This window comes from Chiloscyllium punctatum, chromosome 2 (genome assembly GCF_047496795.1).
Source record: "Chiloscyllium punctatum isolate Juve2018m chromosome 2, sChiPun1.3, whole genome shotgun sequence".
NCBI lineage: Eukaryota > Metazoa > Chordata > Chondrichthyes > Orectolobiformes > Hemiscylliidae > Chiloscyllium > Chiloscyllium punctatum.
The window spans coordinates 81,818,601-81,832,911 of NC_092740.1; the positions used below are offsets into that span (position 1 = coordinate 81,818,601).

The 14,311-nt window shown below is 40.6% G+C and overlaps 1 long non-coding RNA gene across 1 annotated transcript; it reads left to right on the top strand.

The window, feature by feature from the left end:
* The first annotated feature begins 12,968 nt into the window (after positions 1–12,968).
* On the top strand, positions 12,969–13,764 carry LOC140493339 (uncharacterized). The gene is made up of 3 exons (XR_011963645.1): positions 12,969–13,071; positions 13,175–13,260; positions 13,642–13,764. It is a non-coding gene; the product is annotated as an uncharacterized lncRNA (long non-coding RNA).
* Positions 13,765–14,311: the final 547 nt, after the last annotated feature.

A 14,311-nucleotide genomic window follows, 5' to 3' on the forward strand; every position in this document is an offset into this window, starting at 1 on the left:
GGTCACTGCACCTGAAATGTTAACTCTGCTTTTTCTCTACAGGTGCTGTCAGAACTGCTGTGCATTTCTGGTAATTTCTGTTTTTGTTGCAATCAAGTCTATTGTCCCCAACAAATAGAAATATATAGGGTCGAACCTTTCATGTCCTTGAGCGATGCAGCCATAGACAAGAAAGTTAGGAAATTCATGAGAGATGGCCAGTGAGCAACTTCTTAATGTCAAGAGTAAAACATTCTATTTACCAATGGTGTAATGAATGATATGTACTTGCAAGTGAGTGGTGAGAGGCCTATTTGCATGCATTGACCTCTCGTTATTACTTTGTGTCACCTCCCTAATATGCAGTTTCTCATTCTCCTACCTGTCCATAAAATGCTAGATGGTGACTATTCCGAATCAGTTATCTGCCAACTTCAGTTTGCTATTTGCTCTTATGGAACTCTATCTTTGACACCAGGTACCAACATTTCTGGGCACACTCCTTGGGCAGGAACTGCACCCCACCACTGTCCACGAATGTTGGTATCTGACACATGGCGGCCTTGCCATTATCTCATGACACATCTCTGATTCACTTGCAAGATAATTCTGTGCTTCAGTGCTCTAATGTGGAGCACACTAACACCTTTCATTGGAATGCTGCTTTACACAAAGGGCTGGCAGCCTTTTCATGCATGCACCAGGGTATATCTCAGAGCTGCTTGCTCATGACTTTGCACTTCACCTTCTACAACTTTGTGCCATTTTTGCACTTTGCCTCCTTAGCCAGAGCTTAAAGGCTCACAGTATTTCTATGTTGGCTTGCTGCTTAGCGCAGACACAAAACCAGGCAGCTGTGACATGTGATTAGTCAAGGGAGTCGGTATGTTACTGAATGATACAGTGCCAGGTCAATCTCACATTGACAGCATGTGGCAAGTATACACCATGGACTTTAAACAAATGGTTATTTCTCAAAGTTTAAAGGGAGTCGTTCTCAATCAAGTCAAGGGGAACTGGCATTAGTCAGGTGCTCCTGGTGCAGTAAGTCAATGTCATCAATTGATCTTGGTCTGGAGGCTTGGATACATTCTGTGACATTGAGTGGACATGTTTGGGGTCCATATTGCTATCATTTGGCGTGTGGGCTGCAATCAGTCCTGCAGGTCCCATACAACCATTCAGGGGATTTAGGGTGAGTCAGTTGAGGAAAGTATGTCACCTATTAATGAGACTAGTTCCTCAAATTTGGTCCATTGACAGGCTGAGCCACAGTCAGTCCTGAATTTCGCCTCAATAGAAAGCAAAGGAGAGTTCTGGACCATTGCTGTTTTAGGGAAATTGGGGGATTCAGTTCTGTGTTTTGAAGGCAGTAAGCGATGATTAGATTACTTATTTAGATTAGATTACTTACTTACAGTGTGGAAACAGGCCCTTCGGCCCAACAAGTCCACACCGACCCACCGAAGCGCAACCCACCCAGACCCATTCCCCTATATTTTACCCCTTCACCTAAGACTACGGGCAATTTAGCATGGCCAATTCACCTAACCTGCACATTTTTGGACTGTGGGAGGAAATCGGAGCACCTGGAGGAAACCCATGCAGACACGGGGAGAATGTGCAAACACCTCACAGTCAGTCGCCTGAGGCGGGAATTGAACCCGGGTCTCTGGCGCTGTGAGGCAACAGTGCTTATAAAGGGTTCAAGTATTATGAAGGGAGCAAACTTGACATCTCATTGGGGGTGGGGTATTTGAAGCACTTTGGAGAATAACAGATATTGAGGGAGGCATGTTATCATATCACCAATGTGACCTTGCTGTGCAATATGATGATAGGCATGACTAAAATTTAAGGCTGGGGTTCAGGGTCAATGTTGAGAGTGAAAGACACAATTCCATGTGGTGTGTGGAAACATTTGGAGGATCAATATTCAGGACCTGACCCAGGAAGGCTGGAAAGAAATGGACGTGGAGGTTCAGAGACACCTCTTGATTACCAGGCTGAGTGTCACTATGTCATACATGAGATGTATGGCCTTCCATGTTCATATGAGTTATTAATATGCACTGCAAATGAAAAGTAACTGCAGCCTCACCTGGAGTGGGCAGAGTCAGTGTTTTATATTTGTCAGAGAAAGCTGGGCTTTACTTATGAACAACATGAAGGTTTTCAACAGGCATCCACAATAAAAGTTTAAATCAACATCAATCATAGCATCCGACATGTTGTTTCGACGTGGAGATAGCAGAACCAAATCAACCAATAATGCAGTAAAATTAAAACCTTCAAAAACCCTCAAAATTAACCCCAATGGTTCCTAACCAGACTTTCCAATAACCAATCCTAGATTATGTGAATAAATACATCCAGTCACCGGTTTGTGTCTTGAACAACAGACTTAGCAATTTATTTCACAATAGCAGTGCAAGAATTAAATAACAAATTAATCTAATTGTTACCTATGCTATAAACCCATGCAGGTCCATCCACACAAAGGACAGACAGTTAAGGCATAAATAAAAGATGATACCAAAACAAACCAGATTAATTAAGTGGAAGAAAGTGAGGACTGCAGATGCTAGAGATAAGAGTTGAGAGTGTGGTGCTGGAAAACACAGCAGGTCAGGCAGCATCCTGGATGAAGGGCTTATGACCAAAATGTTGATTCTCCTGCTCCTCAGATACTGCCTAACCTGCTGTGCTTTTCCAGCAGATTACTTAAGTGGTTTTCACAATGCATTTCACGAACCACAGGCATAGATGTTTGATTTTCTGAAGATGTCGATCAGGATCAACCTTTTAGTTCAACCAGTCTAACTCCAGTTTGGGATACAGACAGACTCTAACCTTACACTTTTAATGCATCGTCTGAGCTGAGATGTGACTTTTTTTATCCACTGATAAAATCTTAACTTATCTCGGGGCTGTGACTTGAAAGAAATTCTGGGATTTACATATTAATCAATCAAAACCTGCATCCCCATTCTAAATGATTAAAGACTTAACAGCCATCTAGGTTTGTCTAATACATTGTATCATTGTATAACACTTTGATCTTTTGCTATAAATTCTGTATCTTATGTACCTGCCCCACTAGCGACCTGACAAAAAGCTTATAAATTCAAATAAACCTGTTGGACTATAACCTGGTGTTGTGTGATTTTAATTTCATTCAGATAAAGGCAGTTTTACTTACAATGTAATTTTCTACTCTCTAGGCTCCTACAAGCTGTTCATGGGAGGTTAGGCAGGGAGCCTCAATGCCGGGCCTCACGAATTAACAAAAGTTTGTTTAGTTTGTTTTCCTTTTAACACAAGCTGTTATCTATAGTCTATAAATTGTCTTTAGCTTATATCTCCCAACTCACTGCTCCAAACCAAAATTGATAAAATAACAAATCAAAAATAATGAAGAATCAGTAATGGCTCTAACAATATGAAATGCATACATTGTAGAACTGTGTTCAGCGGCACGGTGGCTCAGTGGTTAGCACTGCTGCCTCACAGCACCAGGGTCCCAGGTTCAATTCCAGCTTTGGGTGACTGTCTGTGTGGAGTTTGCACATTCTCCCCCTGTCTGTGCGGGTTTCCTCCCACTGTCCAAAGATGTGCAGATAAGGTGAATTGGCCATGCTAAAATTGCCCTTAGTGTTAGGTGTGTTAGTCAGAGGGAAATGGGTGTGGGTGGGTTACTCTTCAGAGGATCGGTGTGGACTGGTTGGGCCAAGGGCCTGTTTCCAGACTATAGGGAATCTAATTGCTTGATCCTGTCATGGATCATTGCAGTTTCAAGGCAGCCATTTCTGTGAAGACAAGGCAGTGCTTATGGATGTTAGTTATATGGACTTCCAGAAGGCATTTGATTAAGTCCAACATAAGAAACTGTTTACTAAGGTAGAAGACCATGGAATCGAGGGCAAATTCTAACGTGATTGAGAAATTGCTTGAATGGCAGATGTCAGAATGTTGTAAGTAGGCGTAATTGACAAAATCCGACAAGAATTCTGTGATAGGGCCTCACTTATTCACGTTATTTGCTAACAACTTGGGTAATGGCATGGAAATGCACATATCCAAATTTGCTGATGATACAAAATTAGGTAGCCTGTGTACAGTATAGATGATAGCATAAAATTACAAAGCAATCTTATAGTCTAGGTGAGTAGGCAGTGACAGATGGAGTTCAATATAAAACAGTGTACGGTTATCCATTTTTCACCGAAAAGAGATAGATCACAGCACTTTCTAGATGGTATGAAGTTAAATACAGTCGTTGCCCAAAGAGATTTGTGGGTTAAGGTGCATAGATTTTTAAAATCTCTCTGACAGGTGCATAAAATAATCAAGAAAGCTAATCGAATGCTGGTCTTTATATTCACAGGTTTGGAGTGTAAGGATGTAGGAACCATGCTGCATTTATGCAAAGCTCTGGTTGGACCTCTTTTGGAATACTGTGAGCAGATCTGGGCACTATACCTTAGGAAGGATATATTGGGCTTGGAGTGAGGACAAAGTAAGTTTACAGGATTGATACCTGGACTTCAGGGGTTAAGGTATGAGGAGAGATTACCCAAATTAGGCCTGTTTTCTTAAGAATTTAGATGGTTAAGTGGTGACCTGATCAAAGTCTTTAAGCAATTAATAGGAAAGGATAAGGTAAATAGAGAAAAACTATTGTCATTGGTTGGCAAGTTTATAACTAGTGAGTATACTGTGAGAATTAGGACCAGAACATTCAGGAGAGATGTTGGGAAGCAATTCTTCACAAAAAAGTAGTAGGTGTTTGGAACTCTTTTCCTCAAACAGCATTGACTGCAGGATCAGGTTTTAAATCTGAGAAAAATAATGTTTTTGTTAAGCAAAGGTAATAAGGCATATGGACCAAGGCATAAGGCATATGGAATTATGCCACAGATGAGCCATGGTATTATTGAATGGTGGAACAGGCTGGAGGGGTTGAATAGCCTGCTCCTGTTCCTATGATCCTAGAAATAATCACAACCTACTTTATAAGTCTCACGCATGGGCCAAAATTCTCAGAGGTACTGCAAAATCTCATAGGCTGCACAAGGCACATAAATGATTCCCTCTCACCTTGACCTGTTAAAGTCAGAAGTCACACAACACCAGGTTATAGTCCAACAGGTTTATTTGAAATCACAAGCTTTTGGAGTGCTCAGGTGAACGTCACCTGATGAAGAAAGCGTGTGATTTCAACTAAGCCTGGTGTCATGTGACTTGTGACTTGGTCCACCAGTCCAATGCCAGCACCTCCACATCTTGGCCTGTTAACCATTCAACAATTTACTCTTATATGCAGCGATGCTGCTTTTTTACATAAGAGGTTAAGAGCAGAAGATGTTAGTACGAACACAGCACTTTCAATATCTTGTCTGTTCCTGAACTGATGGTGCTTCATTCCTTGGAAGATTGTGCTATGTCAATGTTGCTTGTGGAGTCATTCCCTGACCCTCCTTGTCAGATGTTAAGTGGCTCAATAGAGGGCTCATGTGATACAGTGGTAATGTTCCTGCCTCTGTGCCAGGCAATCTACATTCAATCCCATCTAGAGGAGTATAAGACATAGGGGTAGAAATTAGGCCATCAGCCTATCAAAGTGCTCCACCATTCAATCATGGCTGATAAGTTTCTCATCCTCATTTTCCCCATAATCCTTGATCCCCTTGATACTCAAAAACCTATCTATCTCAGTCTTACATATACTCAATGACCTGGCCTCCACAGTTTTCTGTGGCAATGAATTCCATAGATTCACCACCCTGTGGCTGAAGAAATTTCAGATCTTTCCTTTCTGATGAGGCTGTGCCCTCGGGTCCTCATCTCTCCTACCAATGGAAACATCTTTCCAACATTTACTCTGTCCAGGCCAATCAGTATTCTGTATGTTTTGATTGGATCCCCCCTCATCCTTCTCAACTCCATTGAGGACTTTGGGTCTGTACTCAAATGTTCCTCATACATTAAGCTCTTCATTCCTGGGACCATTTTCATGAACATCCTCCAAGGCCAATACCTCCTTACTGAGATATGGGGCCTGAAACTGCAATACTCCAAAAGTAGTCTGACCAGAGTATATCCCTGCTTTTATATTCAAGTTCTCCCAAAATAAGTACTTAATTGGCATTCACTATTGTCTTAACCTGCAAATTTATCTTGAGAGAATCCTGGACTAGAACCCCCAAGTTTTTTTGCACTTCAGACTTCTGAATTTTCTCCCCATTTAGAAAATAGTCTGTGCCTCTATTCTTCCTCCTAAAGTGTGTGGCCTCATACTTTCCCACGTTGTACTCCATCTGCCACTACTTTGCCCATTTTGCTAACCTGTACAAATCTTCTGCCACCTCCCTACCTCCTCAATGCTACATGTCCCTCTATCTATCTTTGTATCACCTGCAGACTCAGCCAGAATGCCCTCATTTCCTTCATCTAGATCATTAATGTATGAAGTGAAACTTTGTGGTTCCAAACACTGAGCCTTGCGGAACACCACTTTCACCAGCTGCCATCCTGAGAAGGTCCCTTTTATCCCCACTCTCTGCTTTCTGCCAGACAGCCAAGCTTCTATCCATTCTAGCACCATGGGCTCTTATCGTACTCAGTAGCCTCCTGTGCATTACCTTGTCAAAGGCCTTCTTGAAATCCCGGTAAATGACATCTGTTGGCTCTCCTTGGTTTCACCTGCTCGTTACTTCCTCAAAGAATTCTAGAAGGTTTGTCAGGTGTGATAAAACCATGCTGACTTTGCCCTATTTTACCATACACTTCCAAGTATTCAGGAATCTCATCCTTCACATTGGATTCCAAGATCTTACCCATGACCAAGGTTAGGTGAATCGGTCCGTAATTTTCCATCTTTTGCCTTATTCTCTTTTTAAACTGGGTGTCACATTAGCGATTTTCCAGTCCTCTGGGACCCTTCCTGATTCTAATTATTCCTGAAAGATCACCACTAGTGCTACCACTATCTCTTCAGTTATCTCCCCTCGAACTCTGGGGTGAAGTCCATCTGGTCCAGATTATTTATCCACCTTCAAGCCATTCAGTTCTCCTAGCACCTTCTCCTTGGTTATGGCTGCTATACTCAGCACTAGTCTCTCCCTCTTTTTGGATATTACTCTTTTTGGAATTTTTGGGATATTACTTGTTAGTCACTGTTAAAATTAACACAAAGTAATTATTCAGTTCACCAGCCATTTTCTTGTTCCCCACCACTATCTTTCCAGTGTCATTTTGCAGCCCAATGTCCACTTTTGCCTCTCTTTTCTCCTTTATATATCTAAACAAACTCTTACTATCTTCCTTGATGTTACTAGCAAGCTTACCCTCCTAGTTAATATTCTCCCTCGTTAATTCTTTGCTGCCGTCTGTTGGTCTTTGTAAGCTTCCCAATCCTCTGTTTTTCCATGCCCTTTGCCACATTACATCCTTTCTCTTTTGCATTTATGCTATCCCTGACTTCCTTAGTCAGCCATGGTTGCCTCATCCTCCTTGGACCATGCTTCTTTTTCCCTCGGGATAAATCACTACTGCGTCTCCTGAATTACTTCAGAAACACCAGTCATTGCTGTTGTACTGTCTTTCCTGCTAGGCTCCTTTCCCAGTCAGTTCTACCCAGCGCCTCCCTCATGTTTCTGTAGTTACCTTTATTCAGCTGTAGTACCATTACCTCTGATTCTATCTTCTCTCCCTCAAATTGCAGAGTAAGTTCAATCATAATGTAATCACTGCCTCCTAAGGATTCCTTCACCTTCAGCTCCCTTATCAAGTCTGCCTTGTTGCACAACACTAAATCCAGGATTGTCTTTTCCCTAGAGGGCTCCACCACAAGCTGCTCCAAAAAGCCATCTTGTAGCCATTCCACAAATTCCTTTTCTTGCAATCCCCTACCAACCTGATTTTCCCAGTCCATCTACATATTGAAATCCCTCATGATCACTGTAATGTTGCCTTTCCTACACATCTTTTCTATTTCTTGGTGTACTTTGCACCCCATCTCCTGGCTACTGTTTGAAGGCCTGTACATAACTCCAACTGTGGTTGTTTTTACCTTAGTGGTTCCTCAATTCAATAATAACATGACTGAACTAGTTGATCTTTTAAGAAAAAGCATAAAACACTATTTGGATTTTGGGCCCAAAAACCCATTTCTGTGCTGTACAGTATTAAGTTATTTTATTACAGAGGAGGTTTACCAGGATGTTGCCTGGGCTGGGGAGTTGTAATTATAAAGTGAGATTGGACAGACTGGGGTTGCTTTCCTTGGAGCAGTAGAGACTGAGGGGTGCTTGACTGAGATGTGAAAATTACAAGGAGCATAGATAGTAAACATGCATCAATCTTTCCCCTTGGTGGAAGGATCTATGACAAGGGGGCGGTGTTTGAAGGTAAGAGGCAGGAGATTGAGAGGAGATGTGAGGCAAACCTTTCTCACCCAGCCAGTGGTGTCAATCTGGAACTCGTACCTGTACGGGTGGTGGAGGCAGAAACGCTCATAACATTTAAGAGTTAGTTAGATGTGTGCTTCCGATGCCAAGGTCTATGGCCCAAGTGCTGGAAAATGGAATTAGAATAGTTAGACATTATCTTTGACTCACATGGACTCGATGGGCTGGAAAGGATCTTTTTCTGTGCTGCAGACCTCAATTATTCTCATCCAGGAACAGGGGGAATGCTACAATTGGACTCAATAATTAGGGATGTGAAACAGAATTCACCCTCATGTTCCCTATCCAACTTGTGGTCTTGGATAGTGCATTTGACATTGAATGAAGAACAGAAGAGTTGAGTTACAGTGTCTGGCACTTTATACTCAACAGGTTCTGACTGCTACCAGATGAATCACCACCTTCAGGAAGAAAAAAGAAATACCAAATTATTTGTTTTTCTAAGTCATCATTCAGTTGTGTTGATTATTTAAATCCGTAATCCCCATACCAACCTCAGGTAACTTCAAGGAAATGCATAAATATACAACTCATGAAACCTCATAAACTAGTACAAATGGCTTTTCTTTTATGCTAATTCATCAATATTAATTCATGAAGTTTCCAGGAACTGAATTAAAGTTTGGCACTTTATAAAAAGGCTTAAAAATGTGTTGCTGGAAAAGCGCAGCAGATCAGGCAGCATCAAAGGAGGGCTTTTCCAGCAACACATTTTTAAGCTCTGACCTCCAGCATTTGCAGTCCTCACTTTCTCCTAGCTGACTTTATAAAAAGGGTATTTGTTGCCCAACTCTATTGAATGCTGATATCAACATGGGTTACTCCATTTCATGGACTAATTTACATATGGGACAGAAGGAGTTGTTACCATGAACAACACTTTGCAACCACTACACATTAATTGCTGAGAAATAAAATATTTTAAATATCCTGATTGTTTTTCTCTTGCCAAGATATGATTTGCAGTTTTAGTGAACACATTAAAATATTACATCTCCTCTTGATGCAAGAGGAGCGTGGATCTTTTGCATTTGCTAGGGCCATTACCCATCAGTCTTAGCTGCCTCAAAGTGTTACAAAATGAATGGAAACCTTCTTCTGGTATTTCTCCATCTAATTTTTATCTTTACTCTGTGAAGAGAGGCCAGACCTTTGCTTTGCGCTTGCCTCCCTCAGCACATGCCCCAACAGCATGGCTGAATGAGTCAACACTCGAATTGAGGAAGAAGTTTATACTCCTCTTGTATCATGACCCTTACAGTACATTTCTCAACCTCTTAACTATGCATTGACTGTCCAAACCTTGCAGCACATTTTTTTTGACCACATGAAACCTGAAAAGCATAGAGAATTTTTTGTTTGAGTTCCATACTTGCATTCTTTCCTTGATGCGATCTCTTAAATGTGCGGTATAAATAGAATTTGTTGTGGCCAGCACATGGTGATAAATATCTTGAGGTTGGCCATGACTCACTCAAATTATCCGGTCAACTTCACTTCTAAAGATACTTTGAACTCTCTGGTGGTCATGACACAATATCTATAAATTGTGCACTCATGGTGTTGAAGTAGAGCTTTCCTTGCTGTCCAGTTCTACAGACATTGATTATATTTTTTCTTATCCTCAAAGAGCTATTTTTGGCAATCATGAGGGGAGTGAAAAATCGTACCTATGAATGTCTTTTTTCCCTCGTAATTAATGGCCCACTGACTAAACCACGTTCTCACAAATCACACGCTCCCATAATTTCCTTACAGGGTCAGTAATTATATGAAGGAATGAGGCACTCTCCTCTGCATTAGAAGGATTTTCAAAGATAATGGAATCAGTTTTGAAATGTGCATATGCTGGAGGAATTAAAGTTGTATACTTTCACGTTCGTAGGACATTCTTCAGGCATAAATATCTGTATAATCAATTACCTCCTTTACAAAGATATTCCAGATGCAAACAATATTGGTCATCTGCACAGACTGTTTTATCATGATAAAACAATCTGGCTAGTGAGATTTTGAGAGTTGGTCAGAAGCCAGGGAAGTTGTAGTAGGGTATAAAGAAATGCCAGAAGAATTGGACTTCAGTTCTCACAAAAAACTGTACAAATATTGTCCCCAAGACGTTACGGAACCAAGGGTCTGGTGAAAAGGTGGAATTCAAAGAAGTCAGCATTAGTAACAAAGCAGAGCTGGGGAAATTAATGGGGTTAATACTTACCACAGTGGGAGTGCAGCAGTGGTTCACGAAGCAGATACTGTGGATGGCTGGAATGTCATATGGGGAGAGATTGGTTTGACTGTGCCTGTATTCACTAGAGTTTAAAAGAATGAGAAGGGACCTGATGGAAAAGGTTAAATTTCTAACGGGGCAGGACAGACTAGATGTACGGGGGGATATTTTCCCTGTGTGGGGAGTCTACAACCAGTGGACATAGTCTCAGGATAGAGAGCAGACCATTTTAGACTGAGGTGAGGAATAATGTCTTTGCTCAATGTGTAGTGAATCTGAGAATCCTCTACCATGGAAGTGTGTGGAGGCTAAGTCAATGAATAGATTAAAGATATTTTAGATTTTAAAGGCATCCTGGGATTTGGGGGGAAAGCAAAAAATCTTGGATTCAGATAGAGCAGTAACCATGAACAGAATGAATGGTGGATCAAGCTGGAAGTGTTAAAGGGTCACTCCTGCTCCCCCTTGCTATGTTTAGTGAGATACTACTATTCACTCCAAGGATAAATACATGTATGGCATCATACTGCACCATCAGCCAAAGGGATTGGTTGAGATCAGTCCCTTCACTCCATATAAACCTGGATATCAATGTGAAACCTTCCTGGACTTATTAGCTCTGTAATGTGGCACTGCATATATCCACAAAGGCCTCGATGCTGAACTGTCATTGACAATCTTCATGTTCACAACACACCTTATAAATACTAAAAAAATTCATGTTAACAAAAATATGAATAAGTCATAATAATGGATTTTAATACTTGAAGACAATGTTGTTTGGCTGTGAGATTTTAGGGTTCTTCTAATAAAATGTTATCAAGAAAGCTGGACTATATTGGTATTTTATAACTGGCATTAACAAATTTCCCCAATTACAGACTCCATTCTGTAAGCAATGAATGTGTAGCTACCAATTAATCTCTTGCACCTCCAGGCAAAGGTCTAAATCAGCTGGATAGAGCTAAAGCAATTTGTGCACAGCTAAAATCAAATTGGCGAATAAGTGTTCCGTGCGACTGCCTAGATTTCTGAAGCTAATATGCAATTGGTATTCCAGCGATGGATTCAAGCTACATTATTTGCAACTATCAATTCTAATTATGCCAATTATTGATTACTTTGAAAAATCTAACATTCACACTTGCCTAATCAACTTCTCGATTGAAGTTGCATGTTAGCCAATTCTCAGGATTAGATGAGTTCTGAGATCAGGCTTTATATTGTTAGCTAAATTGTTGCTTTATTTATAAACAAATTTAGTTTTAACTCATGATAGTTTAGTTTTTTTGTGAATTTACCTGCTTTAAAATAAATATTCCAACTTTTGCAGTAGCTGAGTAGAGTCTGGGTGTTGTAATTTTATTTGTGTAGCAATACATATCAGACATTCATTATCTTTTAATCTACGGTATATATTCCATAGTCATTCTTATTCTCATCATCTCTAAGACTCTATGCAGTCAGAGATATGATAAATATCCAGGCCTAATATTTTGCACTGACTTTTAATATATTACTTTTCGGGAGTTGTAGAAGCAGATATAATAGCAACATTTAGACAGACACTTGAACAGGCAGGGAATAGAGGGATACGGACCATGTGCAAAAATGGGATTTTTAAAAATGTAATCCGTTTCCTAATCAACATGTCCTGAGATGTTATTAACTCTGGAGCAGGTGGGACTTGAATCCAGGCCTCCCAGTACAAGGATACAGACACTAACACTGTGCTGCAAGGAGGCAAAATGAAAAATACAGATGTCAAAATCTAAGAAAGGAATTTTTCTGCCAAAACCATCAAGTCAAATACCAGTACAAAATTCCTATACAACCCAAAGTATTGCTCAGGTAAATATACTACAGTAATTACAAATAATTACAATTACAAACTTTCAGTATAAATGTCATCAGTTATTCTTAACCTTGATGCAGATGGAATTAACTCATTGGATGCGATTGGCTTTGATAACATTAACAACTGGACAATGCCACAAGTTAACTGCAATTCTGAATCATGATCAGTTGTTTTGGAAGGAGCATTAACTTCTGAACATACAATGAGCTAAGTGCCTATCAGTGTGCTGGAAATTAGATCATCTTTCTGCTGTTCTGCTGTGTACAGTAAATAGCAGGGGAGTGTTCTTGAATTGTCTCTGACCTTGCAGCTCTGCATATCTCAGGAGACTGAAAGACCGAATAAAGAGGTAAGAAAGACTGGGAAACCCAGCAGTATGTTAAAGAAATCTATGCCGGAGGCCCAGGGTGTGATAGTGAGACTGGGCACTATACAAAAGGAAGATATGAAAGCATGGTGGCAGCATCTGGTGGAAAAGGACAGAAACTGATCATCTCCACATTCAACATTGGTAACAACTGGCCACGTGGGTGTTTGTAAGTTTCAGTCAAATCAAAAAGGACTCTTGTTGGTTTAATGAACTAATGAATTCAACTTTGCATTTAACTGTTTTTCTTGTACGCATTTTGTTCTTTTAAGGCCAGAGTCCAAGAATTACTGTAAAGAGAAAGGGACTGGATCTCCTACAGATCTTTTCAATCGCAGCAGGACTCAAAGGATTAGAGGTAAATGATGGACAAGATCAAGACACACACAATGGAGGATGGGATATTCTCATATGTGTGTAGCAAAGTAGATATTTCTGAATCAAAGGTGCAAGGAAATCTGCAGGAGAAGGCAATATATTGGACAATAGATGTGACTATAAATGAATGAGAAGAAAAGCATTTTGGTTACCATGGCTACAAAAACAAAACCGACTCCTTGTGGCGAATGTAGTTAGAGGAGATAAAATGAATTGGAAAGTTTGATGAGCAACAGAAAGGCCATTGGTGAATCAGGAAGCAAAATACTGAGGTAATAAAAGATAGCAGAGGACAGTGCAGGAAGAAACTGAACAACCAGTTCATTGAACTTGAAACATTAAATCTGCTTTCTCCCCACAGATGCTGCCAGGCCTGCTAAGTTTCTCCAATGGGGAGTTACCAAACTACAATGTGGATTGATAGCAGGATGCCAGTGATGGGTCAGTCACAACAACCAGGTGGAACATATTTCTGTCCTTCAAAATCGTGTATATGTAAAGCATCATTCGCTTTTCCGCATGTGGTTAGCTATGAAGGAACTCTACGACCAACACTAATATAGAAGGAATAAAAACAGAACGTGCTGGAGAAACTCTGCACTGGGATATTGAGCTCAATATTGAGGTTCCTCCTTGGAGTTGAATTGTGTCGTATGTATTAGTGATTCTACAATTGATTATTGTATTTGTATGTTATGATATGTAAATTGTTGTGCCTCTGGGATGGTGCACCGAAAATCAAGCACTGCTATTATAGGAGTTGTAACAAAATTGAAGATTTTTTAAAGTATGCAGAATCCCCAATACAAGAGGAACCTTGATGATCTGAACAAGATGGGTGGGCACTATTTCGTTCGGATAATTGATTATTTGGTTAATCGATTCAATGCCTTTCCTCTGGGGTTCGGGAGCTTACTATTAAAGTCTGCTCCCCGTTCAGGAGACATGCAGCAGCATAGCGCGCGCGCGCTCACGCAAGTGTTGGACAGTGTTGGACGAGGTTTGGAGGGCAGGCGGGGGCAGTGTTGGAC